Below are 13,986 nucleotides of genomic sequence, written 5' to 3' on the forward strand. Positions count from 1 at the left end.
ACGACCTCAGAAGCAGCACGTCATTGAGTGTACTCTCTGATGTGCGAGACCGCTGTTCTGATTAAAAAAAAACAAAAAAAGAAAACGCCAGGCCTGCGCGGAACACGCAGCACAGTCACAGCGAAAGCTGGAAGATTGGCCTTTCTAGAGTCCCTTATAGACTTTCTTGGGGCAGCTAATACAAGTACACATGCAAGGTGCCCAGTACGCCATAAATCGTCGCAATTTTTCTGTAGTAGCGAAGCAACCACTATGCCATTTTTCGTCATTCTTCGGAGAATCGTGGTAGCCGCTACACATCTGTAAGGCGTTATGCGCACTTTGTGCTGTGGCTGATCACGATGAAGAATCATGGCTGAGTCCTTTGTAACGGGTTGCAGACATTCAACGACCGACTCGTTGCGCCATTCGCATTGTGTGACGCCAGGTTGTTATTTTACTCTTCTGCCACGCCATATTGCGTATGTTAACACGATTCCTTGCCCGACATGACGCCTGTATAGAATACTTTTGCGAAGGAGTAAGCAGCCCCAGCGTGGCACTGTGGTGGAATACTCGACTGCCACGCAGAGGGCGCGGGTTAAAATCCCATGCGATCCTAGAAATTTGTTTCTCATTTATTTTTCTTATTTCACGCGATAGCGGTTACGGACACCGGCGGCAGCGGACAACTACGGCGCCAAAATCGGCTGTTGTGATCTCATAACAGCTTTCGCTGTAACAAACTTCAGCGCTGAAAATGCCTTCTCCACGCTGGCCTGTGTGACAGGCGCGCAAAAGTCCACTTGTGTTAATATAAACATCTCTGGCTGCCACTGGTTTCGTTTTTCGCACAATTTCAACATATCTTTGCTTTGGAATTCCTGCCTGAGGTACGCGTTAATACTGTACCCTGAGATATGCATAACTGCTCACGTTGCATGACCTCAGTTGTTCCGGATGGCCAAGTGTTCTCGTGAACCAAAAAAAAGAAAAACGATTAAAGAAATTTCGGTTCCACTGCGGAACAAAATAATAGATAAAGTTTCGGTTACGTTTTCGTTCCGGTCAAAAATATCGGTTTTTTTTTTTTCATTTTTCGTTTTTGGTTTTCGTTACGTTCCGACACACTGGCGCTGTCATTATTTTCCGGTTACTTTTTTTAAGGAAGTTTACACAAAAAGGAACTGTGAAGAGTTGTCGCCTACATTTTATTCGAATTGCATGCCTGCAACGCACTAGCCCTCCTTACGCTTCTCAGAATGTACAATTCTTCTGTCCCTTGCACATGGGCTTGGCACCATCTCACCTGGAGGTGGCACTCGAAAAAAAAAAAGTACACCACTCCGCAACAGACGTCACCCGCGTATAAAACGCGGCGTCTTCGAGGGCCCAAGAAAAGGACCGCAAGAAAGTCAACTGGCTTGTTTGCCGATGGAGGTAACGAGCGTTCGCTCACTTCAAGTGTAGGCGACCGCCAGAACCGAGCTATCTCGTTTGTCAGCTCGGCACGAGCGTTGCTGATAGCGCGCCTTCCTTCCAATATTAATCGGATCCCTGCTCCAGCGCTCAACGAAGACACCGCCGAGATTTGGACTCCCCTTCCGCGCCCGCTGCCTCCACAATCAGCCGCGATTCGCGCCCGGGCGGGGATAAAAAATTCATCGGGCCCCAGCACGAGATGGCGGCAACAGCACATCGGCGCGATTCTCGGCCGGCGCATGCCAATTTGAGCCGCCTGTTGCCAAGTTTTCCGCGGCCGTTCATCATGGCGTGCCACTGGCGTGCGATCCATCCGTTACTGTATATCTTTCTCTCTTCCTCTCTCCTTTTTTTTTTTTTTTCGCCGCTGCGGAGTACCGGGCTGTGTCGTGACGGAGCGCTGGTGCTGCCGCCGCCTCGTCCTTTTTTTTTTCTGTGCCTTCGTTATTGATAATTCCGGCGAGTTATTTCGGGCGGACCCTTTGTCTGCGCATTTGCAAACAGGAGCCAGCCCGCGCGCGATCGTCTTTTTGTTCGGCTTCGATCGAGCAGCCCGCCCACCTGGTTATTGACGTTGGTGGGCGACTCGCATTGCGTCATGTGAGCGGCGCTGCTGCTGCCTCAGCCCTTTACGTCGTCTCTCCGGCGCCGGTAATCCAAGGCGCACCTCGTTAGTCTGCACGTGCCTGCTCGCACAGAAGGTTCGCGGCCCTCTTGTCCTATGATAATTGCTCACCCCCGCCAAGATGGGCTGAACCAGCGTTGTAAGCATGCGAGATGTCGTCGCGAATGCTAGGCGCAATCGTCGCCCCCATTGTCTCATCGGGAGCTGCGGCGTTTCGGCAGCGCGAAGCATCGCGTGGGAAAGTGATTAGCAAATGCTTGCTTAGCCATGAAAGAAGGCGTACCGGTCATGTCAAGGTGCACTCTGTGCATCCTTAGCTTCTATGTACCTATTCACGCAACATCTCTTGCTTCCTGTTGGTCAAGAAAAAAAAATTGTCAAGTAGAGGGACGATTCTCACAGAAAAAAAAAAAGAGAAAGGACAAGGGCGCGACCTCTTCGCATTTTCTATAATAAAGCGAAACTTGACTTAGTTCTGTCCTTACATGAGTAACACATGCGCTGAGTACAGTTAAAATGAAGATACATACCGGGCTTATGAGGGAACAAATTATGGCCATACGCGCCGTAAAGACACCCAACAAGATCTTTTTTGTTGAGCGAAAGCACTGTTATCTGATAGTTAGCCGAACTGCCCTATCTTGAATCGGCATAATATTGAATGCTGGGGTGGGAATACATATACAGTGGTAATAATAATCTTAAAAAGCTTCATGTGATTGTTATGAATCAAGCAAACGATACTAAAGCCAACTAAATCACGTGATCAAGGAATATGTTTTGTTATTCCCCATAATTGAACATTCCAACAACTGCATGCGCTGGAATACTAGCAGCACTGCGCACCCTAGCATAGCCACAGTTTGGCCTAAGACTCAGCGAGCGAGTCTAATAAAAACTTCGGCAGATCCCACGCCTTGTTGGAATCGGTTTCATGCAAAGCATGTCAGCGAGTAGTTCTATGCTGCATATTTTTGGCTTTGAGCCGAGCGTTACGAGGTGGATCGACGTGGTTTTGTAAGTGTAGTAGCTGCGTACACATCGTGGGCTTACCAGGCACGTCGACAACACTGGCGTTTAAAGGGCAACTCATGGTCTGACGTAATGTCAGCACTCACGTTAGAGCACAAACGTCACTATTATCGAAACGAAGTGCACTTTATGGTGCGATGATGCCAATATTATACGTAACTTTCGTTAGCATATTCCTCCGGGGTCGAGCAACGCTAGGATATAGATTGCTGAATCATACGGATACATTGTAATGTTTATTAGGATGCTATAAAAGCGGAGCCAACACTGGAACCACAATTGACGTTACACCGACATTAGGCCTGCGTAGGGTCTTTTTCCAAAGCAGTTTCTAGACCTGGCGTGGCTCTGTAGTAGAATACCTGACTGCCACGCAGAGTGCTTGGGTCCGGTTCCTGCTGGGATATTAATTTTTATTTGCATTCATCGGGTCAACGCTGCCGACGTCGGTTTTCCTTAACGCTCTCGCGTTTAAATTACCAATGTCTGTTCTCGCCGTTCCTCGGTAGATATGAACTGTCAGTCACCTGTGGCGCATACCTATCAATCACCTGTGGCACATGCCCGTGGCACATACCCATGGTAAACGGGTATGTGCCGCACGTGTTTGAAGGAAAGTGTTTGACGACGTACGCGACAGGATTTTCACGTTAAGCGCGAGACAGACGGTACGATTTTCCATGCGATGCGACGGCCGACGCGACGGTGCGGCAGCCGGAGTGGTGACGTTTCATCGCATCGGACAGCCACCATTCTGGCTGCCGCAACGCCGCGTCGGACGTCGCATCGGAAGGAAAATCGTGCTGTCTGTCTCGGCGTTTATTCATGTCACAACCAGACAGTCATATTCGTCAAACCCTCTTACCCTCCCAGGCCAATTTTGCTCTACACCAAGCTAAGGAGGCGATCACGAGAGCACCCAGAGGTAGGTAGGTAGGTAGGTAGGTAGGTAGGTAGCAGGGCTGGGCAAAGATACTTTGAAATTGTATCGCGATACGATACAAGATACTCAGGCAAGAAGTATTGGAGATACAGATACAAGATACTGCCGCAAAAATTGTATCCGATACGATACTTGGCAATTGTATCTTAAGATACTTCGATACATTCTCAGATTTGTTATTATAGATCCATGTAATGTAGCAGCAAGCGCCTATGCACAAAAATGTCTGCTTCAAAATTTCTTAACTGTGATCTATTTTGTTTCACTTGAATGAAATGTCTGTTAGTATCTGAAAAGTTTTCCCTTCTTGCTCAAAGTACATTAGTTTCCTTTCAAAATAACTTATTGGGGTTTGTTTTAGCTTCTTCACAGGACAACTCTTTGTACACTTCGCTGACAGCAGTACTTGCTTTGCACAGCTTGCCGACCATCTAGCAGGTTGCCATATAATCAAAATAACTTCAATAAGAAGCCTTTTCACGACGGCGCACATACCGGTGTGGACTTTTACCTTGTCCGTAAAAGACAGCTTGCACAATACCGTATATCCCGAGAGGTGTACAGCAGCGACAACGCTGGTAGCGACATTTCTTTCTTTTTTTTTTGGGGGGGGGGGGGGGTATGCATGGTGTATAGGTGTTTGAGACCTTTCGCTAGCGGCCCGGCCCACACACTTGAACTTCTTCGTCTCATTTGTTTTTATTTTCTAAATAAGTATGTTCGTGAGCTCCACAGACATGACTGGTCTCAAGCATTCCTTTCGTGAGGAACGTGTGGTCACCATGTGCTAAAACATACCCGTGGAACAAAAACTCTATATTTATGAATCCGCGTCCAGATATCAGTCATTCTGTACATTGCTATCGCTGTTTCTCGAATCCTGACTCCAAATCCCCTTCAGAAATGACCTATATATGAGATATGGGAAAGGCTGCCTTTCAAACACCGTTTTGTTCAAACTCTCTCCCACCATCTTCACTGTCCCGGCCCTTGCAACTAAATTTCGCGACTGCGGCTCGTTGGCTATAAGCTCAGTTTGAGACCCCTGATGTATACGTAAACATGGGCGTCCGGAGGGGGGTGCAAGGGGGGCAGCTGCCCCCCCTTGGAATTTCGGATAATATTTTTCTATGCAGGTGCGATAAGCTACACAGCTGGATTAGCACACTCAGGTCCTGGCCTTCAGGTTTTCCATTCAATTTCGCAACTTACAAACTACTGACTAATCTTGCCTGTCATGCCATGGCAGTTAAAGAAACGCTGCCAGTGCTGAATGCCCCCCCCCCCCCCCTGCGTATGCACCCCCCTGCAAAAAGTTCTGCGGACGCCCTTGTACGTAAATGACGTAAAACTGCAATGAATTGTCATGTTCTACTTATCTGCTGGTGTAAAGGATTCTTTGTTGATATTGAAAGAAGAACGAAGAAGAACGGGCGCGAGGGATTTGGTGCTCGGCATCATCGGATCGTCCCTTGTCTTTTGCCTGCCGCTTCATTGACCTCATTGTAAATAAACCCATATCATCCGTAACAGTTTTGGTGGACTGGCGCGGGGTAACCGACGCCCTGGACAACACTGTCGCAGACGACCTTCGAAGAAGCCGACGCCTAGCTGGACTACCTCCGGAACACACCGACATGACCGACGCCCGCGAAGGCACGTCGGCCGGCAACGCCCACGCACCAACCGGTGTCACGGAGCAAGGCAGCCACCGACCGAGACAACCTAGCTACTGGGCACCTGAGCCACGCATATTCTCAGGTAGGACCGATGAAGACGTGGACAATTGGTTAAAGCACTACGAAAGAGTGAGCCGCTATCACGAATGGAGTACGTCGGCGAAGCTCGTGAACGTGGCATTCTTTCTCGCCGGGACCGCCCTGCTTTGGTTTGAGAACCATGAACACGTGCTGACCACTTGGCCGACCTTTGTTGAGGAACTGAAGGCCTGCTTTGGGGACACAAGTTCCAAGAAAAAGAAGGCTGAACAGACACTCGCACGTAGAGCACAACTGCCCGGCGAAACGTGTACGACGTACATTGAGGAAGTACTGAAGCTTTGTGGCATTGTGAACACGAACATGTCCGACGAAGACAAGGTCGGACATCTGTTAAAGGGCATCGCTGAAGATGTTTATAGCTTTTTAATTACAAGGGAAAACCTGCACACACCTTCCGAGTTTAGGCAGCAATGTCGGGCATTCGAGGCGCTGAAGACCCGACGAATTTTGCCGAAGTTCGGGCGCTTGGACAACGTACCTACGGTTGCAAGTATGGACGTCGCCGCCTGCGAAGACCTCCCTCTGATCGTGCGTCGAGTAGTTCAAGAAGAGCTAGCACGGCTTCAGGGAGCAGAGGCTGGCTATCATTGCGCATTCGACGAGTTTCCCGAACCACCATCCTTCTGGAAGCGAGAGCGTCGCATCGAGTATCGACCACAATCTGAAGAGGCGCACTCCAGCACGAGCTTCCGATCGCTCCCGACAAGTCACGGTCGCCGCCGGATGTCACCACCCCGTCGTGCTGCTGCGGAATATCCCCCGACACCACAACGTCCTCCTGCAGACTACTACTAGACGTCACGACGTGCGCCTGCGGAGTACCACCCAACTCCGCGAGCCTCTGCTACCACTAATTTGAACCGTGACGTGCCAATATGCTACACGTGCGGCCTCCGAGGGCATATCTCGCGCTTCTGTCGCCGCCAGCCGCGAGCGCCACGTTTCTCGGCATACCCGGCTCGTGTACACGAAACCTCGACATCTCCATCTATCGTTAGCCCTCTACGACAGCAGTGGCCTAACAGATTGCGTGACGAGTCCCCAGCATCCGAGCGAAGCCTTACGCCGCCTTCGAGACGACCACGCCGTTCGCCGTCCCCGCGTCGTCGGTCGCCTTCTCCTCCCCAGCTGGGCAACTAGCTGGTGCGACCGATGGAGGTGCGGTCGCGGGACGGTCCGATTCGCCAATTCCTCCTTCTGCTGTGATGTTGAAGAACAAAGTGCGTGTCTGTATAGACGGTGTAAACACTGTAGCTCTTGTAGATACTGGTGCGACTATTTCGGTGATGAGCCTTCATTTTAAAAATCACTTTTTAAGACATAAGGTTATGCTTGTGTGGGATCGCAATGAAACTTTTCGTGGAGTTGGAGGAGAATTGTTGCGCCCCGTTGGTGTTTGTTCGGCTTTAGTAACGATTGGAGGACAAAGTTTTAGAGCAGAATTCATTGTATTGGCGCAAGCAACTCATAGTGTTATCTTAGGGATAGACCTCCTGCGAGAATGTGGCGCTACACTTGACTGTGGGACTGGGGAAATTATTCTCCAAAGCACGTTGCCAACTGCCGTAATTGACGATTTTCGGGCTCAACCCGCCGACGTTCTTTCGTTGTCAGAAGATGCGTTGATCCCTGGTCATTCAGCCATGTTTATTCCCGGGTGCTCTTCTCGTGTCCTGTTGGGATCCTGCAGCGGCCTAGTGGAACCAGATCATACCAACGCCCTTAAGAAGAATGTGCTGGTCCCTCGGTCGTTTATTCAAATTATCGACGGACATGCTCTCTTGTGGACAGTCAACGCTTCTGCAGAGTCTGTCTGTCTGCCAGCCGGATTCAAATTGGGAACGTTTGAGGAGATGACCACAATTAACGTCCGGACGGTTGAAAGGTCCCGAGACATCCGTCCACCCACTCCTGACTACTCAGCCGACTTGTGGCGCATGATAAACAAGTCGCTGTCTTCTACTGAGCTGAATGTTCTTCAAGAGGTACTCGCCAGGTACGCGCCAGTCTTTGATTTTGCGCAAAGCGATCATTGTTTTACGCTGCCAAACTCCCGTATGCACCACCGTATCAACACGGGAGATGCTACACCGATACGCCAGAAGCCTTACCGCGTATCCCCTTCGGAAAGGAAAGTGATCGCCGAACAGGTCAACGACATGCTGCAGAAGGGCGTTATTCAGGAGTCATGCAGCCCCTGGGCAGCTCCGGTTATACTCGTCAAAAAGAAAGACGATTCATGGAGATTTTGTGTCGACTACCGCCGCCTTAACGCCGTCACGAAGAAAGACGTGTATCCTTTACCACGCATCGACGATGCTGTTGATTGCCTGCACTCCACCTCGTACTTTTCATCCGTCGACCTCAGGTCTGGGTACTGGCAGATACCAATGCATCCGTCTGACAGAGAAAAGACTGCTTTCGTTACGCCCGACGGCTTATTTGAGTTTAACGTTATGCCGTTTGGCTTATGTAACGCTCCGGCAACCTTCGAGCGATTCATGGACTCCATACTTCGCGGTCTCAAATGGGAGATTTGTATGTGTTATCTCGATGATGTCATTATTTTCGGCAGGACTTTCCACGAGCATAACCAGCGGCTCAGCGTTGTTCTCAGTTGTATCAAACAAGCTGGTCTTATTTTAAACTCCAAGAAGTGCCACTTCGGTGAGCGCCAAGCCGTTGTTCTTGGATATCTAGTCGACCAGGACGGCATACGGCCGGATCCCAACAAGATCACTGCAGTCCGCAACTTCAAGCCACCAAAGACGGTGAAGGACCTTCGTAGCTTCCTGGGCCTTTGTTCTTATTTTCGCCGGTTTATTAAAAACTTCGCCCAGCTAGCTCATCCACTGACAGACTTGCTTCGAAAGGACACCCCCCACCGGTGGACCGCTGAGCATGAGGCTGCTTTCGAACAGTTGAAGTTTTTGCTCACTTCTGGGCCCCTTCTGCATCATTTCGACCCGGAGGCACTCACAGAACTGCATACCGATGCAAGTGGCGTGGGCGTTGGTGCCGTCCTCGTCCAGTTTCATGACGGACGCCAACACGTCGTTGCGTATGCAAGTCGCGCTCTGACAAAGGCTGAAAGCAATTATACTGTAACAGAACTGGAGTGCCTCGCAGTTGTTTTCGCCATACACAAGTTCAGACCTTATTTGTACGGCCGACATATCAAGATCGTAACCGACCATCATTCCCTATGTTGGCTTGTCGGATTACGTGACCCAGCGGGCCGGTTGGCTCGTTGGTCCTTGCGGCTTCAGGAATATAACTTTTCTGTTGCCTACAAGAGTGGGCGATGCCACGCCGACGCCGATTGCTTATCTCGTCTACCATCTCCAACTACAAGCACCGTTGACGACGATTTCGACAATTACCTTGCGACGGTCTCCTTGGACTTTCCGAGTATGGACATCTTCAGTCAGGAGCAGCTGCGCGACCCATCACTGAGACCAATTATTGATGCCACCAACAGATCTTGACACTCAACGCAATTTGTGATTCGTGACGGTGTTTTGTACCGCAAGAATTACTCAAGCAATGGTGCCCCACTGCTTCTAGTCGTCCCAGAACGCTTGCGCCTTGCGGTGTTCCGAGCAATGCACGACGACATTACGTCTGGGCACCTTGGATTTGCTCGGACGCTTCATCGCATCCGACAGCGGTTCTACTGGCCTCGACTGTGGAAGACGACGAAGCACTACGTCGCCAGTTGTGATGTATGCCAACGCCACAAACAATCGACTGCTCTTCCTGCAGGTACACTGCAACAAGTTACGCCACCGACTTCGCCTTTCGAAAAAGTCGGCATAGATTTGCTCGGCACTTTCCCGAAGTCTTCCACCGGACGCCGCTGGATTATATTCTGCGTGGATTATCTAACACGTTACACTGAGACGATGGCACTTGCTTCAGCCACCTCATCTGATGTGTCCTGGTTCCTACTGCATTTGATTATCCTCCGTCACGGAGCTCCCCGTGTGGTAATAAGTGATTGTGGCCGGCAGTTCACCGCTGACGTTGTCGAAGAACTACTACGGCTCTGTGGGTGCCACTATCGGCATTCCACGCCTTACCACCCGCAAACCAACAGGCTAACTGAGCGTACCAATCGTGCCATCATAAACATGCTTTCAATGTATGTCTCAGCGGATCATAAGAACTGGGATGCCGTACTACCTTTCATAACGTATGCCTTTAACACCGCCAAACACGAAGTAACAGGTTATACACCTTTCTTTCTGCTCTACGCTCGCCATCCTCAAAGTTTCCTCGACACCGTGCTTCCTTTCTCGACCAACGAAAACGCAAGTGTCGCGCAACATTGTGTCGCGCTGAAGAAGCACGTCGACTGGCCCGGCTCAGAACTCTCTCGTCCCATTCCCGTGCTAAGGCCCGTTACGACGCAAGACATTTGCCAGTCACCTTTGCAACAGGTGATCTCGTATGGTTGTGGACACCACTAAGAAAGCAGGGACTTTGCCAAAAGCTTCTTTCTAAGTACACCGGTCCATTCGTCGTCGTTAAAGGTTTGAGCGACGTCACCTACGTCATCGCAAAAGTGACAGCTGGCAACCGCCGTTCACGCAAGACGCAACTTGTCCATGTTGCACGACTGAAGCCCTGCACTCAGCGAGCCCTCTGACTTGCTCGGTGAGCTTCGTCTGGCCCCGAGGAAAATGTAACGCGGCGCTGGAAGAGCGCGAAAGAAGAACGAAGAAGAAGAACGGGCGCGAGGGATTTGGTGCTCGGCATCATCGGATCGTCCCTTGTCTTTTGCCTGCCGCTTCATTGACCTCATTGTAAATAGACCCATATCATCCGTAACAATATATTCACTAACGTGGCATCTTTTTAGCAATTTTTCTTCAACTAGAGAACATGTGCAACACAGAAACGTCTCAGACGTATTGTAGAGTTCCATAAAACGTCGCAGGACACCGCCGCTATTCGCGCTATTGACACTTATAGCTCCCATTACGTGAATGCGAAAAATATTTAAGAAAACCTGAAACAGGAAAACAAGTATAAGTAAAATGGAGAGGTGGTTGTGTATCAAACATTCACATTGAATGAGCACAGAAACACAATACAGATGGCGCCCTTAATAGCTATGAGCATGAAGTATTTTCAACTTGCCTGTTGAGACAATAGAAAAAGTCACAGTTTCGCCGCAACGGCGAAGCAATGAATGCGATAGCAACAAATTGGAATGTAACGCGAAGAACGGAAACCAGCTCGAAATTTCCAGCTCGTCGCTCAAGCGCAAAGGACGTACGAAAAGAACACACACAGGACGAGCGCGAACTATCATGCGTCACAGCTCGACACTTGAAGAGCACTGCTCACACATAAACCAGGACGCACGAAACGAACACGTACACACAGGACGAGCGCGAACTAACTGTCACAGTTGTCACTTATTTCTGTTTGAACAGCGCGCTCCTTTCGCAAACGCGGCCGCTGCAGCGAGCGAAGTTACTTTCGTACGCTCTGTGACTTCAGTGCGGACATCGCGGGGAAAGCACAAAACAGACCCCGCTCCACGCCCCCCCCCCCCCCCGCCCATCCCCTTCTTTCCTCGATAAGCGCATGAATGCGACCACACCATGTAGGGCGAAGAGAAACGGCGTTCGCAGGAGCGGGGCGCGAGCTGGCCGACGCCTTTAAGTGCGCCCGTTGCGCTCCTAGCGCCATCTCGTTGGCAATGAAGAAACGCTTATAAGCGCTTGAGTACTGCGGTAAAGGATATGTATATAACGCTCGCCGTTAGCCACCTGGACGATCTGCGCTCTGTGGCATAGAGGTTAGAGCCACGCCCTGCAGATCGAGAAGGCGCTGGTTCGATTCCGCGCTTCGGAAGCTTTTTTCGGAATTATTTTTATTTGGGACTTTTATATATATATATATACATACTTATACATGTACGCAGCATGACGGCGGCCGAGTGCAGAGACTTACGTAATGTAAGGGATGCAAAATGACAGCTAAGAAAGCACTTGTGCTAATAATGAAATTATGATTTGATATATTCCTTGAATAAATGTAGCAAGAAGTGAAAATGCGGTACGCCAAGATATTTTCTGTTAGCTAAACGCTTGCTCTTTTAGATCTAGCAACAGTACCAGTGGTGCTAACGTTGTTAGATGCTTATTTGCATATAAATTAATTCATGGCATGCAAGTCAAACTTACATCCACGAGATCCTTCAAATCGGTGATATGCAAAATCCACGCGACGCAAAGGAACTCCATTCTTGCACGCATCACATTTTGTTACGGAGCAAGACGCAAGAGAATCTTCAAGATCGACACTGTAGCAACATCAGAATTTGCGCGATAGACGCGGCGCAGGACAGTGGCTAAGAGCAAGTGTCGCGGCATTGACGTAACTAAAAAGAAAATAAATCGAGGAAATAAAAGGTACGTGGGCTGGGCGTAGACGTCCGCGCGCTTGTCTTCCTCATCTTCTGCCCTCACTGGGGTACTCTGGCGGAAAAATAAAATTGCGTCACTGCCCTAACACTTATTCAGATGGCTTAGTGGCACCAGTGCCAGCTTGAGAAGCGGAGCTTGGCCAGCGATTATTGTTTCGCACGGTTGTGTTGCGATAGAAGTATCTTGTATCTTAAGATACACGATACATTATGAATGTATCGGAAATACAGATACAGATACTCGTATTTCGAGAAGTATCGCGATACAGATACAAGATACCCATAAAGTATCTAAGATAGTATCTAAGATACATGTATCTTCGATACTGCCCAGCACTGGCAGGCAGGCAGGCAGGCAGGCAGGCAAGCAAGCAAGCAAGCAAGCAAGCAAGCAAGCAAGCTCAAAGTCGCAGAAGTTCGCTAAGAAATGCTTTGCATTTAAAAATGCGACGTATCGCGGCCATGGAGCTTCCTCTCTACCGCCCGAAAGCGGTGCAAAGAGGGAAGGTAGAGAAACGCACTCGGACCCAGGCTCGCAATGCTTCGTCCGTCCACAAACTTTACCTTTGGCATGAATCTTTGCTATGACCTCCTTCGGTACCACGTTCGCTCGGTGAACGCTGTATAAGAAATATCGTATGGGTCGTAATCATAAATTCGCTAATTATGTATGGTAGAATAGGCTTGATCATAAAACGCTTGGTAGTTATGTTGCTGATAAATTATATGACATTATAAAATTTCCAGTAGCCTGCAGGCTTACTACGGCACAGTTGGCACTCGCCTCACCGATGACTTCTTACCCCACCAGAATTCCAACGTCGCTGCAAGTGAGCTATGGCTTCAGAGCCATCCTGCGTGTGTTCGGCGCGCTCCAACACACCGCGAAGCTGCAACCATCCCTTACGCAGCTTCGATCCCTCATTAAGATTGCAGTCCATCAGTGGCGTAGCCAAGGGGGGGGGGGTTGGGGGGATTGAACCCCCCCCCCCGAAATTTTTCAGTTTTGCTTGCGTATATATACACGCACACATACAAACGCACGCACGAACATACATAAAGTATGGTTGAACCCCCCCCCCCCCCGAAAAAAATTTCTGGCTACGCCCCTGCGAGTCCATCTCATATTTCTCATGATGCGACCCAATGCTGCTATGTCAGCCTCCGAGATCAAATGTAGTCTTTCGTAATCCATACTGCTATCGCACCAGAATGACTGACTTTCCCGTGTGAAGCTAATGATCCCCTGCTCTTCCACTGCTACCTTTTCAATTAACAGCGCCAAGCTGTTTAGGTGCGTGCTGAACCGAGTGGTAGAGCGACCTCTCAACCATGCTGAATTCTTGGAAGCGTCAGATTGTTCCTCGTGTGCCTGAAAAGCCATATTAGTTCCCTTGAAATACTTGAAGGCAAAGAGGAGTCTTATAGCTCATAAAGGCACTGTATGGTGCACTTAGTCTGAAAGAACGCTCACCTGCTTCGCCTCATTATCGCTCCCCGAATTCCTCTCTCCGTGTGTACAGTAGTCAAGTGTTCGGTTAGCCTTCGTGCCTTTTCTTTGCCCTCGGATACATGTAATGTAACTGTCAGCAATGGTTGCTAAGTGATCGTGCATAATAACGTGGTGGATTACTGTAAAGGGATTGTTTTTCTTGTCTCGCAGACACTCTAGCACTGTGGCATTCTGGCAATAACAAAGACA

The sequence above is a fragment of the Rhipicephalus sanguineus genome, chromosome 1 (assembly GCF_013339695.2).
Source record: "Rhipicephalus sanguineus isolate Rsan-2018 chromosome 1, BIME_Rsan_1.4, whole genome shotgun sequence".
NCBI classification, from domain to species: Eukaryota; Metazoa; Arthropoda; class Arachnida; order Ixodida; family Ixodidae; genus Rhipicephalus; species Rhipicephalus sanguineus.